Source organism: Quercus lobata, chromosome 3 (assembly GCF_001633185.2).
Source record: "Quercus lobata isolate SW786 chromosome 3, ValleyOak3.0 Primary Assembly, whole genome shotgun sequence".
Taxonomy (NCBI): domain Eukaryota; kingdom Viridiplantae; phylum Streptophyta; class Magnoliopsida; order Fagales; family Fagaceae; genus Quercus; species Quercus lobata.
In genome coordinates this window covers 17,230,020-17,249,328 of record NC_044906.1, presented here as the reverse complement: position 1 = coordinate 17,249,328, position 19,309 = coordinate 17,230,020, and the positions used below count along the sequence as shown (strand labels likewise).

Genomic DNA, 19,309 nt, shown 5'->3' with positions numbered 1-19,309 from the left:
TGACAATACTTGAAGTAAATGTTACTTTTTATATATTACACCACATTACATAATATTTATATATATTCTCATGCATCGCGTGGGTCTGCCACTAGTTTAAATAATAGTTATTCCAATGTAATAATTAATTCATGTAATAAAGATGCAACTAAATGTACTCTAAAAGATGTGGTTTATCCAGTGACGGCTCTAGGATTAATTCCTAGGGGGTCAATAAGAACATAAATTATACAAAACCTAAAACAAAAGAGAACTTGATATAAACAAAAAACAAAAACCCAAATACATGACATTTTACAATTGCCTTGTACAAGATTTCATATTTTGAAATCGTTGTATGATATCTTCATTATCAATCCGATGAACAACCTCTCTTTCAATATACATAGCCAAGCAAACATTCATCCATTGATCTTCCATTTGATTGATTAATTTCAAATTTGTTAAGATCTAAATGGGCCTTTCCAAAGGTTTAAGATTATCAAATTCCTACTTTTGTTGGTGAGCTTATTAATTTTATTTCCATATTTTAGATCAAAAGGGTTTGTTATTGGGTTTATTTATTTATTTATTTATTTTTAAAGGCCAAGATATTGTTAAAAGGATTCAAATTTATTTCATTTGGGCTTTAGAAAGTTTAAGGTTATTCAAATTTTATTTTAGGGGGCCAAATTTTTTATTTTTTAAAATTATATAATTTTTTATTTTTTGCCAATTCAAGGGGTTCATTTGAACCCCCTAGGCTTCAAGTGAGGCCACCCCTAGTTTTATTTAAGAAACATAACTCTTTGGTAAATAACTAATTTTAACGTTTAATTAATTCCCTATGGTAGATTGGTGAAACAACACAATCCACCAAGTGGGGGTCATTGTATGAGTGAGAGTGCACCATATTATGGTGTGATCACCCATCACTTTTATACTCTAACATCTCCCATTTGATTGCACCATAATAAATGGTATTAGCTCTAGTTAGCACACATTATATATATATATATATATATATATATATATATATATATATAAGAGCACTCACCTTAGGTAAGGTATAATAATAGCATAAGCGTAAATTTTGCACATTCAACTTAAAAAATCACCCACATTAGGCTATGTAAATTTTTGTAAATGTGAATTGTTACTATATTGACGTGTAATACATGGTTACTATTTTGCACATTCAACTTCAAAATCATCTATATTAGTCCATGTAAATAAATTATTATTATATTAACGTGTAAATATACATAATTACTATTCACATGCAAATCTATTTTTTAATACTTCTTTACTTTTATGTACACACAGAGAGAGAGAGAGAGAGAGAGAGAGAGAGAGAGAGAGAGAGAGAGAGAGAGAGAGAGAGAGAGAGAGAGAGAGAGAGAGAGAGAGAGAGTAATAAAAAATTAAAAATTAAATAATATTTTAATGAACTACAATGTAAATAGATAATTTGATGTAGGTGTTTTTTAAAAGTTATTTTGTAAAATAGAAAAAAAAAATGTTCTAATGTTAAAATAGACATAAAATTTTGCATGAACTAATACAAATACTTTAACATGTATTTAATGCGTTTGGTAAGTTTTGCAAAATGCAATTATTAGCTTAATAAGCCTGTTTTCCAAATAACGTGTTCTTGTTACATGCAATACACATAACTTACAAAACTATACTTAGATAGTGTACAATCATTGTAAGTGTTTCTCAACCAAAAAAAAATAAATAAATAAAATAATGCTAAGCGACACATGTTATCTTTTTATTAATCCCTTCACAGGGTGTGTCTTCTCTTCTTGTTATTTCTTGTTTTCTATCTTGGGCCATTTCTAGTTTAGTCTTATTTAAGTGTTTTTTTGTCTTTAATACCAAAAATCACAGTTGCGTAAGCTTGGTTTGGTTTGGTAAACTGGTTTGGTTTGGTTTGGTTTGATTAGTCTTATTTAATGGTCTTTTTAAAAAAAAAATTTAAATGGCATTTAAATCAAGCGTATCTAAAAAAAAAAAAAAAAAAAAAAAAAAAAAAAAAAAAAAAAACTATCTAATATTCTAATGTTGCCATACGGGTGGGGGTAAGTGAGTGTTTGGATTGCGCTGAAATGAAATTTCAACGCGATTGCGTCTTTGTCAGTAGGCCCCGTGCATTGTTCACGGGACCAACAAGTTGTCTAATTCAGCAAAATTTTCATTAAAACTGGGTCTCATGACACTATTCACACATTTAAAAATTATTTTGCTACAGTGTTTTCAGTTTTCAGTAATAAGCGGTATTCAAACACACCTTAAGTTTTGTAAAATGCAATTATTAAGCCGAATAAGCCTCTTTTTCAAAGGGGAGTAGGAAGTGTGATTTTGAATACGCAATAAAAGGCACCAATCGGCTTTGGGAATTTGTATCTTGTACTTTTTTTTTGCTGAAAGGTACCTTATACTTTAATTTATCCTTCTCTTGCCTTGAACTTGTTAATTTCGTTGGTGGGGCCGTTCTATAGTAGGTAGAATTTGTGTCTTGGGTTCTCACTGATATAGGTTATGTTTATGTTGTCGATCTCTTCAGGTTCGAGGTAACATTCAGGGACAAAGAGCATGATGAAATATTTTAAGTTTAATTTATATTTCACGGGAATGATTACCCTTCCGTTGGATGAAAGAAAGCAAGGCAAGGAGAAAAGCTATTTTATGTTCATTAATATTAAAATTGCTTTTCTTAGCAATTTCTTTGCTTTGCATCAGCTCTTTCGGTTGGATCTTTAAAGTGCAGATGATTATCCAGTTAGGGTGGGAATCATCAACATTGAGTGGGCAGCTCCACTTGTAACTCAAGGTGGTCACAAGTAGGGACGGACCTAGGATTTTAAGTTAGCGGGGGCCGGAGTAAAAAAAAACTCTAAATAAGCATCCATATAGTATTAAAAAATTATAAATACACAAAATCGTTGTTTCTAAATATATTAAGATACAATCATCAACCAACAAAGACAAAAAAAATATATATATATATATATATATATATATATTTTTTTTTAATAATAGGCTAACTAGGATTTTTTTTTTTTTTTAGTTGAAGTTAGAGCATTCACAATAATGGTGCTAAAATTTTTAGCTTTTAGCACTTCAAAAAATTACTTTATCTATTTTACCATCTCACTTTACAATACTGCTAATATTAAATGTTATATATTTTTTATTACTTCATTTAAAATAATATAAACAACTCATCAATATATATATAATACCGAAGCTTTTGAAGCTCCCATAATTTTCCACGTCAGCACAATATTAAAAAAAATTTCTAAAAAAAAAAAAAAAACCTTTTCGAAAACCCGATAAAAACCAAAAAATAAAAAAAACATAACGCAAAAAAGAAGAAGCTGAGCCATGCTCTGCCGTTCCTCTCTCTTCTCTATTTCTCTACCTTCTCCATCCCCAAAACCCAACACTGAAAATCAATCCTGCCAAGAAGCCATCCCCACAATGTCAGGTCTAAGATAGAAAGAAGGCATCACCAACCATATGGTTTGGTCCTTCGGCGATACATACAACTATGGTTTCACAGTCGGAGAGTTTTTCCAAAAGCGAAGGTGACGATGGGACTGCAAAAGAGCTTGAAGAGAAAATCAAATCAGACACCACCACTGCTGGTAAATAATTTTCCCAATAAATGTAAATGTAAATGTTCAATTTTCTGATCTGGGTATTTCATAATATTTTGATTAGGAATCCATAACCCTAACCAAATTTGATTAGGAATCCATAACCCTATATTATATTATAAATAATGTTTTTTTTTAGGGATTGTTTGTTACCATGCAACTCATGGCTGAAAATTTGTATTTTTCATTACTCTTTTCTGAAATTTTTTTGCTCGCTTTATAATTCTGAATTTTTATTGCTCTCTTTATAATTCTTCAGTTTTTTGGGAATTAATTTTGTGAATTTTTATCTGGGTTCATGTGGCTACCCTTTAAAAACTTGATTTTTGTGTATAGTTTGGGGATTTAAATTCAAAATTCATAAGGAATTTTAATTTCTAATTCTTTGAGATTGTGTATTTGAAATTCTTTTATGATTCATATGTTAGATATTGGGATTGGTATTGATGGTGGGATAGGTTTATAGAAAACAACATTTAGATAGTTTTGGTAATAGTTGATAGTATTGTACAAATGTTTTTTTTTTTTTTTTGGCTGAACTATTGTAACAAAATTCGAAATTCATAAGGAATTTTAATTTCTAATTCTTTGAGATTGTGTATTTGAAATTCTTTTATGATTCATATGTTAGATATTGGGATTGGTATTGATGGTGGGATAGGTTTATAGAAAACAACATTTAGATAGTTTTGGTAATAGTTGATAGTATTGTACAAATGTTTTTTTTTTTTTTTGGCTGAACTATTGTAACAGTGATTTACCATATTGATTATTAGTCTGTGGACTGGTGTTACTTTGGAGCTTTAGGGGCCTCCGTTGGGCTGCTATTGCTGTGGACTAGAAGAGTAGTAGAGAAATTTGATGGAGTTGTGGGAAATTATTCAGTTTATGTAAGTTTGGATGTGTGGATGATCAATACAAGTCAGTGTTTCAAGTGCCTATGGTCCCAATTCTGAGCATAATAGATATGTGGGTTTGGTGGAGTCTTGGAGGAGATGTTGATATGATTCTGTTTGAGAAGTAGGTTTGATTTTTTTAATGATTTATTTCATGGTGTGTTTGTGTCTAGATGTGTTTAGTATTCCCATCTCTCTTACATGAACATAAGCTGTTTGATAAAATTCCTATGTGATTTTTTTTTTTTTTTTTTTTTTTTGGGTTATTCCAGGAGTTATATTACATGGAGATTGGTAAGGAAGAAGATAAGTAAAAAATGTGATGCTATGTTGTTGATTTAATCAGGTTGAGATGTGTTTGTCAGCCTTCTTTTTTCAATGTCATTTTTTGCGATGTAAAAACATGACTGGCTTGGTTGCTTATGCCTCTAGACAATTAAAGAATTTTGAACAAAAATGACCCAAACTCATGATTTGGAATTGGCTGTTGTGGTTTTTGCTTCAGATCTGATGGTAAAGTATTGAATGTTAATAATAGGCCCTTGGTTACAAAATTGTTATGATCCGATATGTAGGTATGATATATAAAAGGTCCATATCTAATTTTGGATGAGAAATAGCATGAATGGTTTATATAAATAGTCTAAAGAACTCCACTCATTTTTCTTATGCTTTTTTAATTGAACTAGGATGGATTTTGTTTCTCCAACTTAAAACGAATGACTGGCTTTTATGTGCCACACCTATTCTTTGAACTTGCTTTCAATTTTCATATGATTGCGTTCTTTAAGAAAACATGTATTAAAAATTTACCTTCTGGAATATGCTTTTACATCCTTTATGAGATTTTGTGTTACCAAGATTTGTTGTAGCTCAATTTGTTGTATAGTTTATAGTGGTGGAACAACTGAGTGTGTATTTTGGTTTTTGCAATGAAAATAGTTGGTTTAAGATCTCTAAAGATGACAAGAATTATCTGCAAAGTTGTGAAGTTTGTTTAATGGTGGGAAATAGAATTCTGTGTTGGGCAGGAAGAATAGACAACCACAAAATTTCAAGGGTGGTTAGAGATGATAACCTAGAATGGAAGTGGTGACCAGATGTTATGGATGATATGATGTATTAAGTAAATGCTATTTAGGAATGAAATTTCTTCTTTTCTTATCTTTGAGTTGTTTTAGTAGTGAATATTATTCTTTCACTTTGACATTAGTGAAACCGTTACATCAATTATAAAGTTTATATCTTATTTTTTATTAATATATTTTATTATATTTTCTCCATAAAATTTTGATAGAGATGGTAGTAGCTTCAAAGCATACACACGTAATTTCTTCATATTATTTTTTTCCTATAATTTTTTTTCCCAAATCGTCACCATTAGCAATTCATTACTTTTTTTTTTTCTTTCTCAAAGTCATAATACATTTAGTGTTAATTTTGTGATTTTTCTTGGGTTGTCCTTGATAAATTTAAGTTGAATCTTTGAATTGAACAGTGGGAGCCATCCCAATTGATAAGGTTTTTATTGTACAATCTATTTGTGTTTTAGATTGAGTCAATCATTTGAGAAATTCACTAAAGCTATTTGATCTATCAGATATGGGCTTAGATAGCAAATTTGGAAGTACTAATAGATACATGTTTTGGAATATTTTCTGTTACATTTGTAGTTTTGTAATGATTTATGACTATTATGCTACTATTTTAAAGTTGAGTATAGACGTTTTTAATAATGTTCACTTTCATTAAGTGTTGTTTCTTTTACATGTACACAAGGTGTTTGATGAAATTTCTTATGAGTTCTAGAAGCCATAATACATGGAGAGTCATAAGGAGGAAGATAGGTAAGAAATGTGATGCTCTATTGTTAATTTAATCAAGGTAAGCTGTGTTTGATTCTTATTACTATTTATCAATTAAAAATGTATTGTAGATAAATGTTTTCTTTTTCTTCTAAATTTTGTCTCATTATTTTTATTTTCTTTTTTCTCCTGTTTTATCCTATACAATTGTTCAACTCAGGAGCACTCTGCCAAATTTTAGATTCCTTTTCAATTGAACTAGGATAGACTTATAGATATACATACTCCAACTTATAGATAGACTATCCATTTGGATTAAAAATTTGTTGTTTTTTACCTCTGGTAATATGCCATTACGTCATTTATGAGATTTGTTACCAAGATTTTGTATAGCTCATTTTGTTGTATTGTTTATAGTGATGGAACTATTGAGAGTGTATTGTGGTTTCTTCAATGAAATTGGTAGGTTTAAGAATATTTGCAAAATTGAGAATATTGTTTAATGGTGGGGAACATAATTTTTTGTTGGCTGGAAGCATAGACAACCACAAAATTTTAAAGGGTGATTAGAGATGATAACCTAGAATAAGGTAGGTGGATGGTATGTTGATGCAATAGTTTCAGAATTAGTCCCTTTTAAATTTGATGGTTTTCCTACACAATGATGATGAACTATTTAGTGCATTGATACAATTCTTTATTATGTTCAAAATCCTAACTTTCTTGATGTGTGGCTCTAACAACCTTTCATATGAAAGCCAGGAAACTTTGAAATTTTAAATTAATAATATTGATCATGTAGTCCAAACAAGATGTTCAAATTTATGATTTATGTCCCTTCCCATTCCTCTCTCTCTCATTTTAGATAAAATTTTTCTTGGGGAATGATCTTAATCAGTACAGTAGATTGCTTGCAGCCTTGTAATGTTGTTGACTACAAGTATTCTCTACATGGGTTGCTAGTGGATTCTGATGAGTACCTTTGCGTATTGTATGAGGTTTCTTTTAAACCTTCTCTCTTTTTGTGCCATTGCAATTTTTTTAATAATGATTTATGTTTGGTTACTAAGAAAGTGTAGCAATAGAATACATATAGTTTTAGGTTTTTATTTAGTTTGGTTGGGATTTGGGCATCTTCTTTATATAGCTGTTTTGGCTTCGTTTTTTTCTCCCCACCCCCACCTCCACCCCCCCCCCACAAAAAAAAAAAAAAAAAAAGAATTCTATTTGGTTGCTGAAGGAAATCAAGTTCAAATTAGAATCTCAAATAAATTACATTGTTGGTGAAAGAAAGCAAAAATATTTAAATTTTTACAACATTATTAGATTGCATGCACGAGATCTCTTATGGTCATTCTCTCAAAATTTTACATTGAACTACTAACATTATTTATTTATTTTTTTTAGGGCATTGAGAATTGACTTTTTGAAAATATGTAACAAATTTTTGGAGAAAAAACACCATTGTCTAATCCTTTAAGCAAATATAGATTCTAATTTAAAAGTGGTTTACACATCCAATCATTTTAAAAGGGTGTTGATGATTTTGCATTAAATTACTGGGACTATTTTTCTAATTGAAGGGGTTTCCGATATTTCCTAGAGGTATGAAAGGTTTGATTTAGCATCGACAAAAAGTAGATAACTCAATTCAATTATGATCTTGCTTTCATGGAGGAAATGAGGACAAGGAGACAAACATCTAATGAGTTTCACATACACAGTTGCAGAACCAGTTCATAAACCATAGAAATATGGACTATGTAAATGGACAAATGTCTATGTACAATGATAGATTTGCTTATTCAACTTGTGGTGGTGTTCATAAAAGTAACATTCAACTAGCATTGATAACACCTACTCTTCTAAGTTTATGAAATTTTACATGTGTTACTTTTGCGATCTTTTGAAATTATGTTGTTTTAGGTTTCTACAAGTTTTGTGTTTATTTTTATTTTTATGTGAACTTTTATTTTGAATAAATTGTTTTTATTTTCATATATTTTCAAGTCAATACCTTGAACAAAATAAATATATTTTAATTTCTATTTAACTATCCCTGCATCGCACGAGTTAGCGACTAGTTAAAATAATAAAGGAAGAGAGAGAATTTGAGTTTTTTAATTGAAGGAATAGATATAATCTTAATAAAATATTGTATTTTATTTTTAACAACTTGCTACAGTTAACTGGTATTTATATAAGTTTACTATAGTTGCAAAAAATTTAGTTTTAGCTTCTCCAATAACACATGATTTTTTGGTTCTTTGGTGGTATAATAGCTTTTTTTTGCTAAAATACAATGACTATTATGAATGTTTTTATTGTTTTTGTTAAGTTCTTGGGTTGGATAATTGCTATTTGAGTTAGGCTAGTTAGACTGATTGGGGAGAATGGAGCCCAAGGTTTTATAAGGGGGCACAACTACAAAAATAAAAAAAATAAAAAAGAAATATATAATATCTATATATAAATTTAAAAAAAAAAAAATTGGACTCGGGGGGCCCGGGCCCTCTTGGGCCCCCACCTGGGTCCGTCCCTAGTCACAGGACCACCCTGACTTGTCAAAATATGTTTATATATCGTCACAATACACACACACACACACACACACACACACTAAACTAACCTATTTTGACCACCATAATGAAAATATTGACCACCCTGACTTGAGAATTACAAGAATTTAGTTTCAATAAAAATAAAAGTAATGCTAATTTCACAGCATTTTTACAATAACTTCATGACAAATAAATTGATTACTAATTCTAATTTGGGCCTAATATTGACATCACTTTTTAACCCACTAATAACAAATTGTTGCATAAGATTTGTTTTTAAAATGTTGTAGATGTAGCATTACTCCAAAAAAAATTCTAGCCCCTTAAACATAATCCTTAACCCCTTAAAAAGAAAAAAAGAAAGAAAAAAAAAACCCTTAAATAACAACAACAAAAAAGCCCAAATAACAACAAAAATAAACCGAACAAAAACAAACTACAATGAGTGAACCAATAATTTAACAAAAAACCTATTCAAAAAGAAAAACAATCATTCAAATTTGTAACTTTTTCAACCTATTACATAAAAATAATCTTTAATTTTATTTTTCCTTGAAAAAAGGATTTATGAAAAATATTGTAGTATGAGTTCTCCTTGACAGTATCGACAGTTATGTTCTTTTTGTTTTTGCAGTTGCAATAATTTTGCTCTCCTTAACGACTTAGCTTGCAGTTGTAACAAATATCATTCATTTTTCTTTTTCATCTTTATTATCATTTCAATTCTCTTACTTTATTAGTCTCATCTTAGCATTTTTAATTCCCACTTTATCTCTTATTAGTCCATTTTTTCTTTTTCTCTTTGTTTTTAGGAAAAAAATTGTAATACTTCATGTTTTTTTGTGATGTTGATATATTGAAGTTATCTCTTTTTTAAATTTTGAATCATTTAAGTTTATTAGTGACCACCCTAAAATAAAAATTCTGGAGCCGGCACTAACAATGACCCTTAGAAAATATATCTAAGCGTACTAAATGAATGAAGAATCCAAGTATTTATAGCTCCTTCATATTTCTTGTTTATTGGGAAGAGATTTGTCTCTTTTCTTGTGTTTGATACATTGAATGTAGATTATATTAGGAATAGTAATCTTTATTATTGAGAAAAGAAAACACTGTAATGAAATAGCTATTACTATGATAGTTTGGTTATTACATATGGAAAACTTGTAAACGATGATGTATAAGAAAACTTTATACTTTTGGAAATATATTAATTTTAAAACCTATTATATGCACTAAGGAATAACTATTACATCCATTTTAAAGAGGAATAGCTATTATTCAATCTCTCTACATATATTTAAAAACTAAAGCGTAACATTTATTGTTGCTATACTCCTATTAAGCCACGTCAACAGCCACGTCACTATTTTATTTTACTTTTTTGGTTTTCCATCTTTATTAATTGTCTATTGCAAAATTAATTCTTTGTGATCAAATGTGATGCACTACACACCATCATAAATTGTAATTGTATATTGTATATATTAAAAGCTCCTTTCAACATTAAGTGTCATTTTATTTTCATCCTTATATATATCCACTTATTTTTTACATCTTCTTTTCTTTTTAAAACTTGTCTTCTCACCATTCTTGACCAAAAAAAAAAAAAAAACCTTCTTCTCCCTAGTAGTCCACACCTACGGTTACACATAACATTTCCCACTCATTTTTGCCTCTTTACCTCCCCCACTACTCTCTACTTCACTATTACCCTTCTTTCAACATTTTCTTTTTATTTGAACTTGACTCTTATTCTTCCCATTTTATTTGTATAAATTTGATATCATTCCTTCATTCAATCCATATTTTTCCCACAAAAAAATTGTGAGTACTCTCTCTCTCTCTCTCTCTCTCTCTCTACTTTCTTTTGTTGAATTTTTGTTCTTTTTTATAACTCTGATTAAGGTTGATATCATTCCTCCCATTCAATCCATATTTTTCCCACAAAAAAATTGTGAATACTCTCTCTCTCTACTTTCTTTTGTTGAATTTTTGTTCTTTTTTAAAACTTTGATTAAGGTTGATGTTTTTTGGGAAAAAAAAAAAGTGTTTTGGTATTGTGTTTTTTAAAATTTTCCATCTTAAAGACTGCTCTCTCCCTTTTATAACTTTGGTTGAATTTTGGTTTGAGTTAGTACTTAGCTTTTTTCTTTTTTTCTTTTTTCTTTTTGGAAATAGGAATTTGAGTTTATATCAAAAAATAATTTACATGGTTATGAATTTGAATATGCCTACCAATTGTTTGAATAATAAATTATAATAAAGTCTATATTTTATTCCTTTGGTTTCATTTTAATTTTGGTTAAGATAACATTGTAATTTTGTGATGAGTTTTGATTGTCATTATATTTCCTTATTCCTCAAGAGATGAGAAATTTGAATAACAAATTTGAAACTTATAAAGTTTAGTTGTATATTAGGTAAATATAACGCATTACAACAAAAGTGAGAAGAATATGGTTCACCTTAAAAAAATATTAATCAAACACCAAAAAAAAAGAAAAGAAAAAGAATGATATATTTGTAGAGATAAAAAGATAAAAAATACTTGCAGAAATATTTTACAAAAATTGACAATCTTGAAGTAAATGTTACTTTTTATATATTACACCCCATTATATAATATTTATATATATTCCCACACATTGAGTGGGTCTGCGACTAGTTTAAATAATGGTTATTCCAATGTAATAACCAATCCATGTAATAAAGATGCAACTAAATATACTCTAAAAGATGTGTTTTATCCAGTGACGGGTCTAGGATTAAGAACATAAATTATACAAAATCTAAAACAAAAGATAACTTGATTTAAACAAAAAACAAAATTCAAATACATGAAGTTTTACAATTGCCTTGTACGAGATTTCATATTTTGAAATCGTTGTATAATATCTTCATTATCATTCCAACGAGCTACCTCTCTTTCAATATACATAGCCAAGCAAACATTCATCCATTGATCTTCCATTTGATTGATTAATTTCAAATTTGTTAAGATCTAAATGGGCTTTTCCTAAGGTTATGGTCTCTCTATCTCAGCAGATTCCACTACCTTTCACTAGGGGCGGAACTAGGAATTTTTTCTTGGAGGGCCAAGACTAAACTATTATTTTGAATCAACATTCAAGTAAAAGCTCAAAGCACTACAAGAGCATTATATCTTTCTAAATCCTTTTGAGTGTACAATTATTTTTTTTAGTTTGCAATACACATGTATAAAAAATATTTAAAAAAAAGGGGCTTAACATCAGGGACAGACCCAGTAGGGGGCCCGGGCCCCCCTTGGCCCAAAAAATAATTAAAAAATTTAGTTATATATACTACTTTAAGCCCAGCCAACCCTTTTCGGGGCCCCCCCAGCCTAACCTTGACCTGCCCCCCTAAGCCCAACCCAATTTTTTTTTTTTTTTTTAAACCCATTAACACTTTTAACCCTACAAACTGATTCAAATAAAATTATTTAAAAAAAAAATGAGAGAGAGAGAGAGAGAGAGAGAGAGTGTGTGTGTGTGATTGGAGTGGAGAGACTGAGTGAGAGAGAGTACTGAGTATTGACTGGAGTTAACGGCCAGCCACAGCACCGCACAAACCGTCAACCTCATACGACACCGCCACAAGCCACCATCATGCCGCCTAGCCTCAGTCGCCACAAACCCACATCACTGCCACTGCCTTTAGCGCCTCCGGTAGCTTGATCTGCCCAACCTACCACTGTCTCCGGCAGCTACAGCCTCCAACCTCCATCCCAAAATTCCAATCTACCCTTTCAAGCTGTTTTTCTCTCTTTAAACTTCAAAACCTAACATAACATTGATATAATGTTTGTGTAGTGAATCTGTGATTGACTGATTGTGGTTTTGGTTTTTTTTTTTTTTTTTTTTTTTTTTTTTTTTTTTTTTTTTTTTTTTTTTTTGTTGCAAAGGATGATTGTGAATTGAATTTGAATATGCGATTGTGTTTGGGGCTTGGGAGTCTCTGTCTGTCTCAGAGATTTTTTTTTTTTGGCAACTGATGAGTGGGAGAGTCTGAGTTGAGAAAGTAAGATGTGAGTTGTGATTTCTATATAGTTTTTGCTAAAGCATTTGACTGTGAGTTGTGATTTATAAGGTGATAATATATAAAGCATTTGATTGTTTGAGACTTTGACTGTTTGTTGATAGTGGGGCAATATTGGGAATGGGCAACAAAGATAAAGAGAGAGAATAAGATAAAGGACATATAATGCATTATAAATTAATAGTGGGGTTACCAGTGTGTTTGGGGCAATGGGTGACAAAGATAAAGAGACAAAATGACGAAGATTTAAAAAAAAAAAAAAAAAAGATAAAGATAAAGAAACAAAATGAAATAAATAATATAATATATATGTGACACAAATTTATCAAAATAAAATTGTCAATGTTTGATTAGTCCTTTTGTGAGATAATAAATATAATTTTTATTTTATTTGTAGATCATGAGAAAATCAACTGCAATATTTGATTTTTTTTCCAAAAGAAAATATTCAAATTCAACATGTATGGATGCAGTTGTGAATTTTTTTTATTTTTATTTTTTGGCTTATCTCTGGCCCCCCTCGTTTTAAATCCTGGGTTTTTCCCTGCTTAGTATCTTGACCTTAAAGTGGCAATGTGGCATTATACTACAATAGTAAAACATTTGGCATCAAATCTAGCTCCTTTTTAAATAATCTAATGACTAAACATACCAATATAACAAGAAAATGTATTCATCATCGGATGATCAATTGGCTTTATAAATTAAAAAGAAAAAAAAAAAAACTAAAATCATAAGCTTTTTTTTTTATTTTAGAATCACTAAAATCATAAGCTACAAGATAAAATAAATAGAAATTGAACTAAAATATAAATAAAAAAGATAAGAATATTTTTTCACCTCTTAAGATTTAAAACTATTTTCCCTCAACTTCAATTAAGAAGACTCTTTATTAAAAAAAGAAGAAGAAGAAGAAGAAAGTAATTGAATAAGAATGTGACTATCAGACTACTAAATTAATGGAAGTCAATGAAGAGTAAGACTAGAAAAATTGCACCAAGATGAGACTTTTTTCAGAATTGAGTGGTTCATGGCTGAAAAAGTAGAGTACTGGGAAATGGAAATTAATTTCTGGAGTTGAATAAAAAAGAAACTAGGCTAGTGTAGTGGCTACGTGTTTTTGGGGTGGGGGGGGAAGGGGGTGCGGCTTGGTGTGGGTAATCAATTTCCTTTAAGGGGGGCCAGCTCATTAAAAATAAAAAAAAAAGGTATTGAGTCACATTTTTAGTTTTTTACATACAATAAACTATTTTGAAAATTTTTTGTAGGGGCCTCCCCCCCCCCCCCGCTATACACAGTTACACACAGTTCCGCCCCTGCTTTCACGGTCATTGAGGTCGAGGCATTGGCAGCAAGACAAGCACTGGAATTTGCAATGGAAATAGGTGTCGACTGGGTTATCTTGGAAGGAGACTCTTAGTTCCTCATCAATGCTCTGAGAGTGGCTGCAGTTCCCTTGCACAATTTGGTCATATTGCGAATGATGTGCAGTACTTTGCCTCCTTTTTCACAGCTTTTTAACTCTCATGTACGTAGGCATTGTAACTCTCATTCACTTGCGAGACGAGTTGTATTCTCCCCCTTATTTGTGAGTCTGGATGGAAGATTATGCCCCCAGAAATTGAATCTGTACTTCAAGTTGATTTAAAAAACCTCCCTCAATAATAAGCTCTAAACTTCTTCCAAAAAAAGAATATTATGGGTACCTTTAACGATCTTGTCATGTGCTAACAAGCCCTTTTTTCTTTTCGTTTTATGGTAACTAGTCTGCATATAAGCCTTGGCTGCACTGAAGCAAAATCTGCCACATTCTTGATGTTGCACAAACACCAATATAACGAGAACTGCAAAAAACCCACAATTAACTTAATTGAAACGTAAATGGCAGACAATCTGGATGCAGATAATCAAAGTTCATTACCATCCAAAAATCCCTCCTTTAATTTGAGGATTGTATAGCATAATATCAAACCACAAGAACTAAGAAAGAAGAGCAAATCACATTGAGATAGTGCATTTTTTTTTTTCATATATAGGCCATCCCCTGCCTTTGTCATTAAGTTACCAACTCAAAATTTCTGACAAGGTTCTTTATAGATAATCAGTAACTAAACCAAATAAAAACTCTTCCTTATCAGTGAGTAGCTAACATGATTACAAATTCATGAGCACAAAACAATAACTAAGGCTTCCTAACAATAACATGTAGAAGGGTGTTGTTAGGGATGACAAAAAATTGCAACTGAGATAGTGCATTTCATCCTCCAAGCTTATGTCAGGGCAGGACAAGAAAATCCATTGGAGAGCATTAGGCTTTTTTGTCCAAACTTTTGTCTGACATAAAAAGAAACAAAACCTAATTATCAAATCACACCAAACAAAAAGAAATTGCACTTCAATATATCTCACATAAGCCACATGGATCAGCATATCAAATAGAGGAGTAAATTAGGTTAGCAAACACCAAAGAGCACTCTTAAAAGAGAAATCTCCCCTCCCCCACTTTTGACAAACACAAAATTTTCAAATCTCAATGTCAATATCTGTTCAATCATCAAATTCCAAATTGCTAAGATAAAGATCCTAGCTGCATCCACAAACTTAATATGGCAGAAGAGATTCTCTCTTACAGCCTAGAAGACTTGCCATCCTTCTACCGCCCAAACCAATTTCCAAAAATGACTCAAAAGAAAATAATTTCAATATCATAATAGTACCTTCTTCAATTTTTGATTAAAAGGTTTTCATATTTCTTTTACTCATGGAATCAAGGTTTAAACAAGTGCTAGGCAAGAATATATGAAATCAAGAGAGATGAAAGCTCACCTTGAAATTCTCTTCGAATGACCGGACTTATGGAGGAGACAACTTGTTTGATGCTGTGGATCTTGTGGGAGACCGATGGTCATGAAGTGGTGGTCTGGTGCTATGGTATGAAGAGGGGCTCTTTAGGAGATAAAAATGAAGAGGGGTTGAATGGGAGAAGATGAAAGAACCAAATATAAATTGATGCCCCTCAAATGAATTTTATGTTAAACAATCAAACTTAGAGAAGTTAAATAAACAATAATAACTATCTTCTGGTATGCAATTTAGAATCTCAATGCATGTGGTAAATATGAACTTTAATTTCTCAAAATTAATAAGAAATAAAAACATAAATATTGAATGGATAGAAGAATAGAATCATAAACTGCACATTTTTTTGTCTTTTTCCCCTCTTTTTGTTATCTTCATTGACTGAATCAAGCCAATACAACTCCCTCCCAGTGAGCCCTTAAAAAAAATGTTCCAAGTCCTAAGCCTGCAAAGATAGAAATTTTTACATTAAAACTCAACAGGGAGAAGATCATATAAATTCCTATAAAGAAAATATTGGGCTGCAAGTTTGCACAAGAAGAAAGAATAGACATCAAAACAAAGGGAAAAAAAATTGTTCAATGTCTGAAAAGTTATAATAGAAAGAAATTTTGAATAGTCTTATAACACATGGATAGTCCTATAAATCAGCACACAAAGGTTTGAGAAAAATAAGTCTGAACCAGTTTGAAGCCAAACTTAATTTGTCCCAACTGAAATCATAACATAGTCAATTGAAATTACACTCAACCAGCTCCAGTGTTAGGCTCATTGTTGGAGCTCGAGTATTTTGACTTGCCAATATTGTCAGCAGGTTGCAAAAATTTTAGATGAATTTTTGAAATGCTTTGTAAGGGACGGAGCAAGAATGTCAAAACAGTACCTTGAAATAATTATTCATTCAAATTTTTTATAAAGAGGTTGTCATTTTCTTCGATCATTTGGACACCGGCAATGATCTTGAGCTCCCTACAAACAATTGCTACTCCTTGCTACTATAAGGACCTCTTTCTCCTGTTTCTGGTTTTTCTTGCTTTTAGTAATGGTTGACCAGAAGTGCTCCTGATTGGGCACAAGGTATGGTACAGTTTGCGCAGGATAAAATGGCAACCTCGAGGAAGAAATGGTTTGAGCCGTTGGTGCGCAATTCTCTTTGAAATTCGATTGCCTTGTGGTTGGACTAGTTCATCATGGTTTTCATGGCAGATGACCGAATTATGAAGACCACAAATACATTTCACATGGACCCCCATCCTTGCAATGGTAGGAGCAATTTCTCTGCCAATTGTACTAGTCCAAAGAGAGATTTTACATGAAATTTCAACATGATTCCAATCTCCTTGAATCAAGTTTCCAACTTCCTGCTGCAACAACTTATGAGATGCACCATAAAACCATTGATGATCACAATGCATTTTATCAAAGAATTTCTTTACTAGCGTTCGTTTATGACCGTTGGTGAAAATGTCAACAACACAAGCAAAATCGTATTCATCTTCATCCACCAGACAAAAAGCAACACAAAGAGCAAATGCTGGAAATTCTGGACCAACCCACAATGATATGGAACTTTCAATGCTTTGATGGTTGAACCACTTTGGTATCTTATTTCCTGGTAATATAATGTGACAATCACATGGAGTGTCATCGTCATAATAATCTCGTAACCAATACTCACTTTTACAGAACTCACTTTGAAATTCAGAGAACTTGGAAGGAGGGACCCAGGTAGGAAGATCAGTCTGTTGCGATAGTCTCCTAGTTGACTGAAAATCCAATAATTTCTCATCTCTCACACCAAAACATGCCATATTTTGTGGAAGCACTAAAATTCTTCCAAACTGCATACAATTAGGAAATTAAAAAAAAATTAAAAGAGAATTTAAATTCGTAAATTTAGAAAAACATTTGAGAACGTAGCCAAAATTGTTATTCATAAATTTAAGAGAGAGATACCTGAAGCATTATTTTGCTTAATGATTCTGAATTCAAGGAGAAGCATTGTAATGCATTTACTCCTCTTATAGTTTTTGGAAGCTTTGGAATTTCCTGAAGGAAATAGGAATTTGGAAATTCAAGCCAACGTAATCGATTGAATCTAATAATGCTTTTTGGGAGAGTAAATTCGTCACTCTGTATGCATAAACGTTGCAATGAGAGTGGGCCACAGTTCAAAATAAAATCTATTTCTGAACTATTTTTAGAAAAATAAAGAGCTAGACATTTCAAGCTGCTCTGAAACCTATATTTGGAAAAGTCATTGTAATAATTGCACAACACTTTTCTATCAATCTCCATGTCCTTTAGAAATTTGACATCACCCCAAATATGGAGACTGTGAAGATGTAAATTATATATGCTACTTGGAAGAAGACCTGAACCTAGGTGTAATTCCTCAAGCCCAGTGAGATTTCCAAATGATAGGGGCAACTCTTTAATAGCAGTCCCAATAAATGTTAGATACTTTAAACCATCCATTTCATGCGGAATATCAGGGAACTTCTCAAGCCTTTTGCACATATAAAGATTTAAATGTTTAAGAGATTTCGTCATGAGGCAGCTTGGAAGAATTCGAAGTTCAGTGCAGTTGAAGAGGTCCCACTTTTCAAGCTTGTCAAGACATCCAACAGAGTCATGAACTTCAACTAAATTTCTACATTCATTGAGATTCAATTGCTTTATGTTTGGGGTTGCAATGGATAAGTCAGATAATTTCTTTATGTATTGACATGAACGAAAATTCATATATGTCAAGTTTCTGAACTGTCCCATCTGTAGGAAGAAAAAAAAAATTAGCTTCAACAAATTAAGTTTAAGAGATAGTTTAATGAAGAAACAATCAATCAATAAATAAAAATGACTATACCTCAAGTAGTCTGTCCAATATAACCTGACTTTCTGGCATGTTGAGTGCAATAAGTTTTTGAGGACGAAAATTGAATGATAAGGAAGAGAAAGGAAATTCGGGCCAATCAAGCAACCTTAATTCATTGGGAAGATATTCAATACCCCCATAAATATCTACATTATTAACTATAAGGTACTTGAGATTTTTCATCTTTTCAAGACATTTAGCTTCTAATTGCAACTTTGCTCGTTTAGGTGAGCATATCATCAGGCCTCGAATTTTTTTTGATCCCTAATTAGGCAAAACATTTAGTGAATCACATCATGCAAAAGAATTCACCAAAAATATAATAACTATTATATATATATATATATATATATATATATATATATATATATCCAGCAAAAACCAAAAATTAAGAAATTCATTAAATTTTCCCTATCAAGAAAAGGGAAAAGGGGAATGAAACCAAGTTATACCGTATTTTTCGTCAGTACTTCAAGAGAATCCTCATAACACCATAGCCTGCTACGCATTCCAGGTTTATGTGGCGATTCTTGTCGAACAATTTCTCTACCCATTTGTTCTACCAAGTCATGCATCCATAATTTATCATGTCGATCAATAG

General features: G+C 31.2%; 1 long non-coding RNA gene across 1 annotated transcript; it reads right to left on the bottom strand.

Annotated features, from left to right (window-relative positions):
• Positions 1-14,273: 14,273 nt before the first annotated feature.
• Positions 14,274-16,052, bottom strand: LOC115979577. Its single transcript, XR_004089100.1, has 3 exons — positions 15,801-16,052; positions 14,681-14,818; positions 14,274-14,601 (listed from the first exon to the last, which is right to left on the bottom strand). It is a non-coding gene; the product is annotated as an uncharacterized LOC115979577 (long non-coding RNA).
• Positions 16,053-19,309: the final 3,257 nt, after the last annotated feature.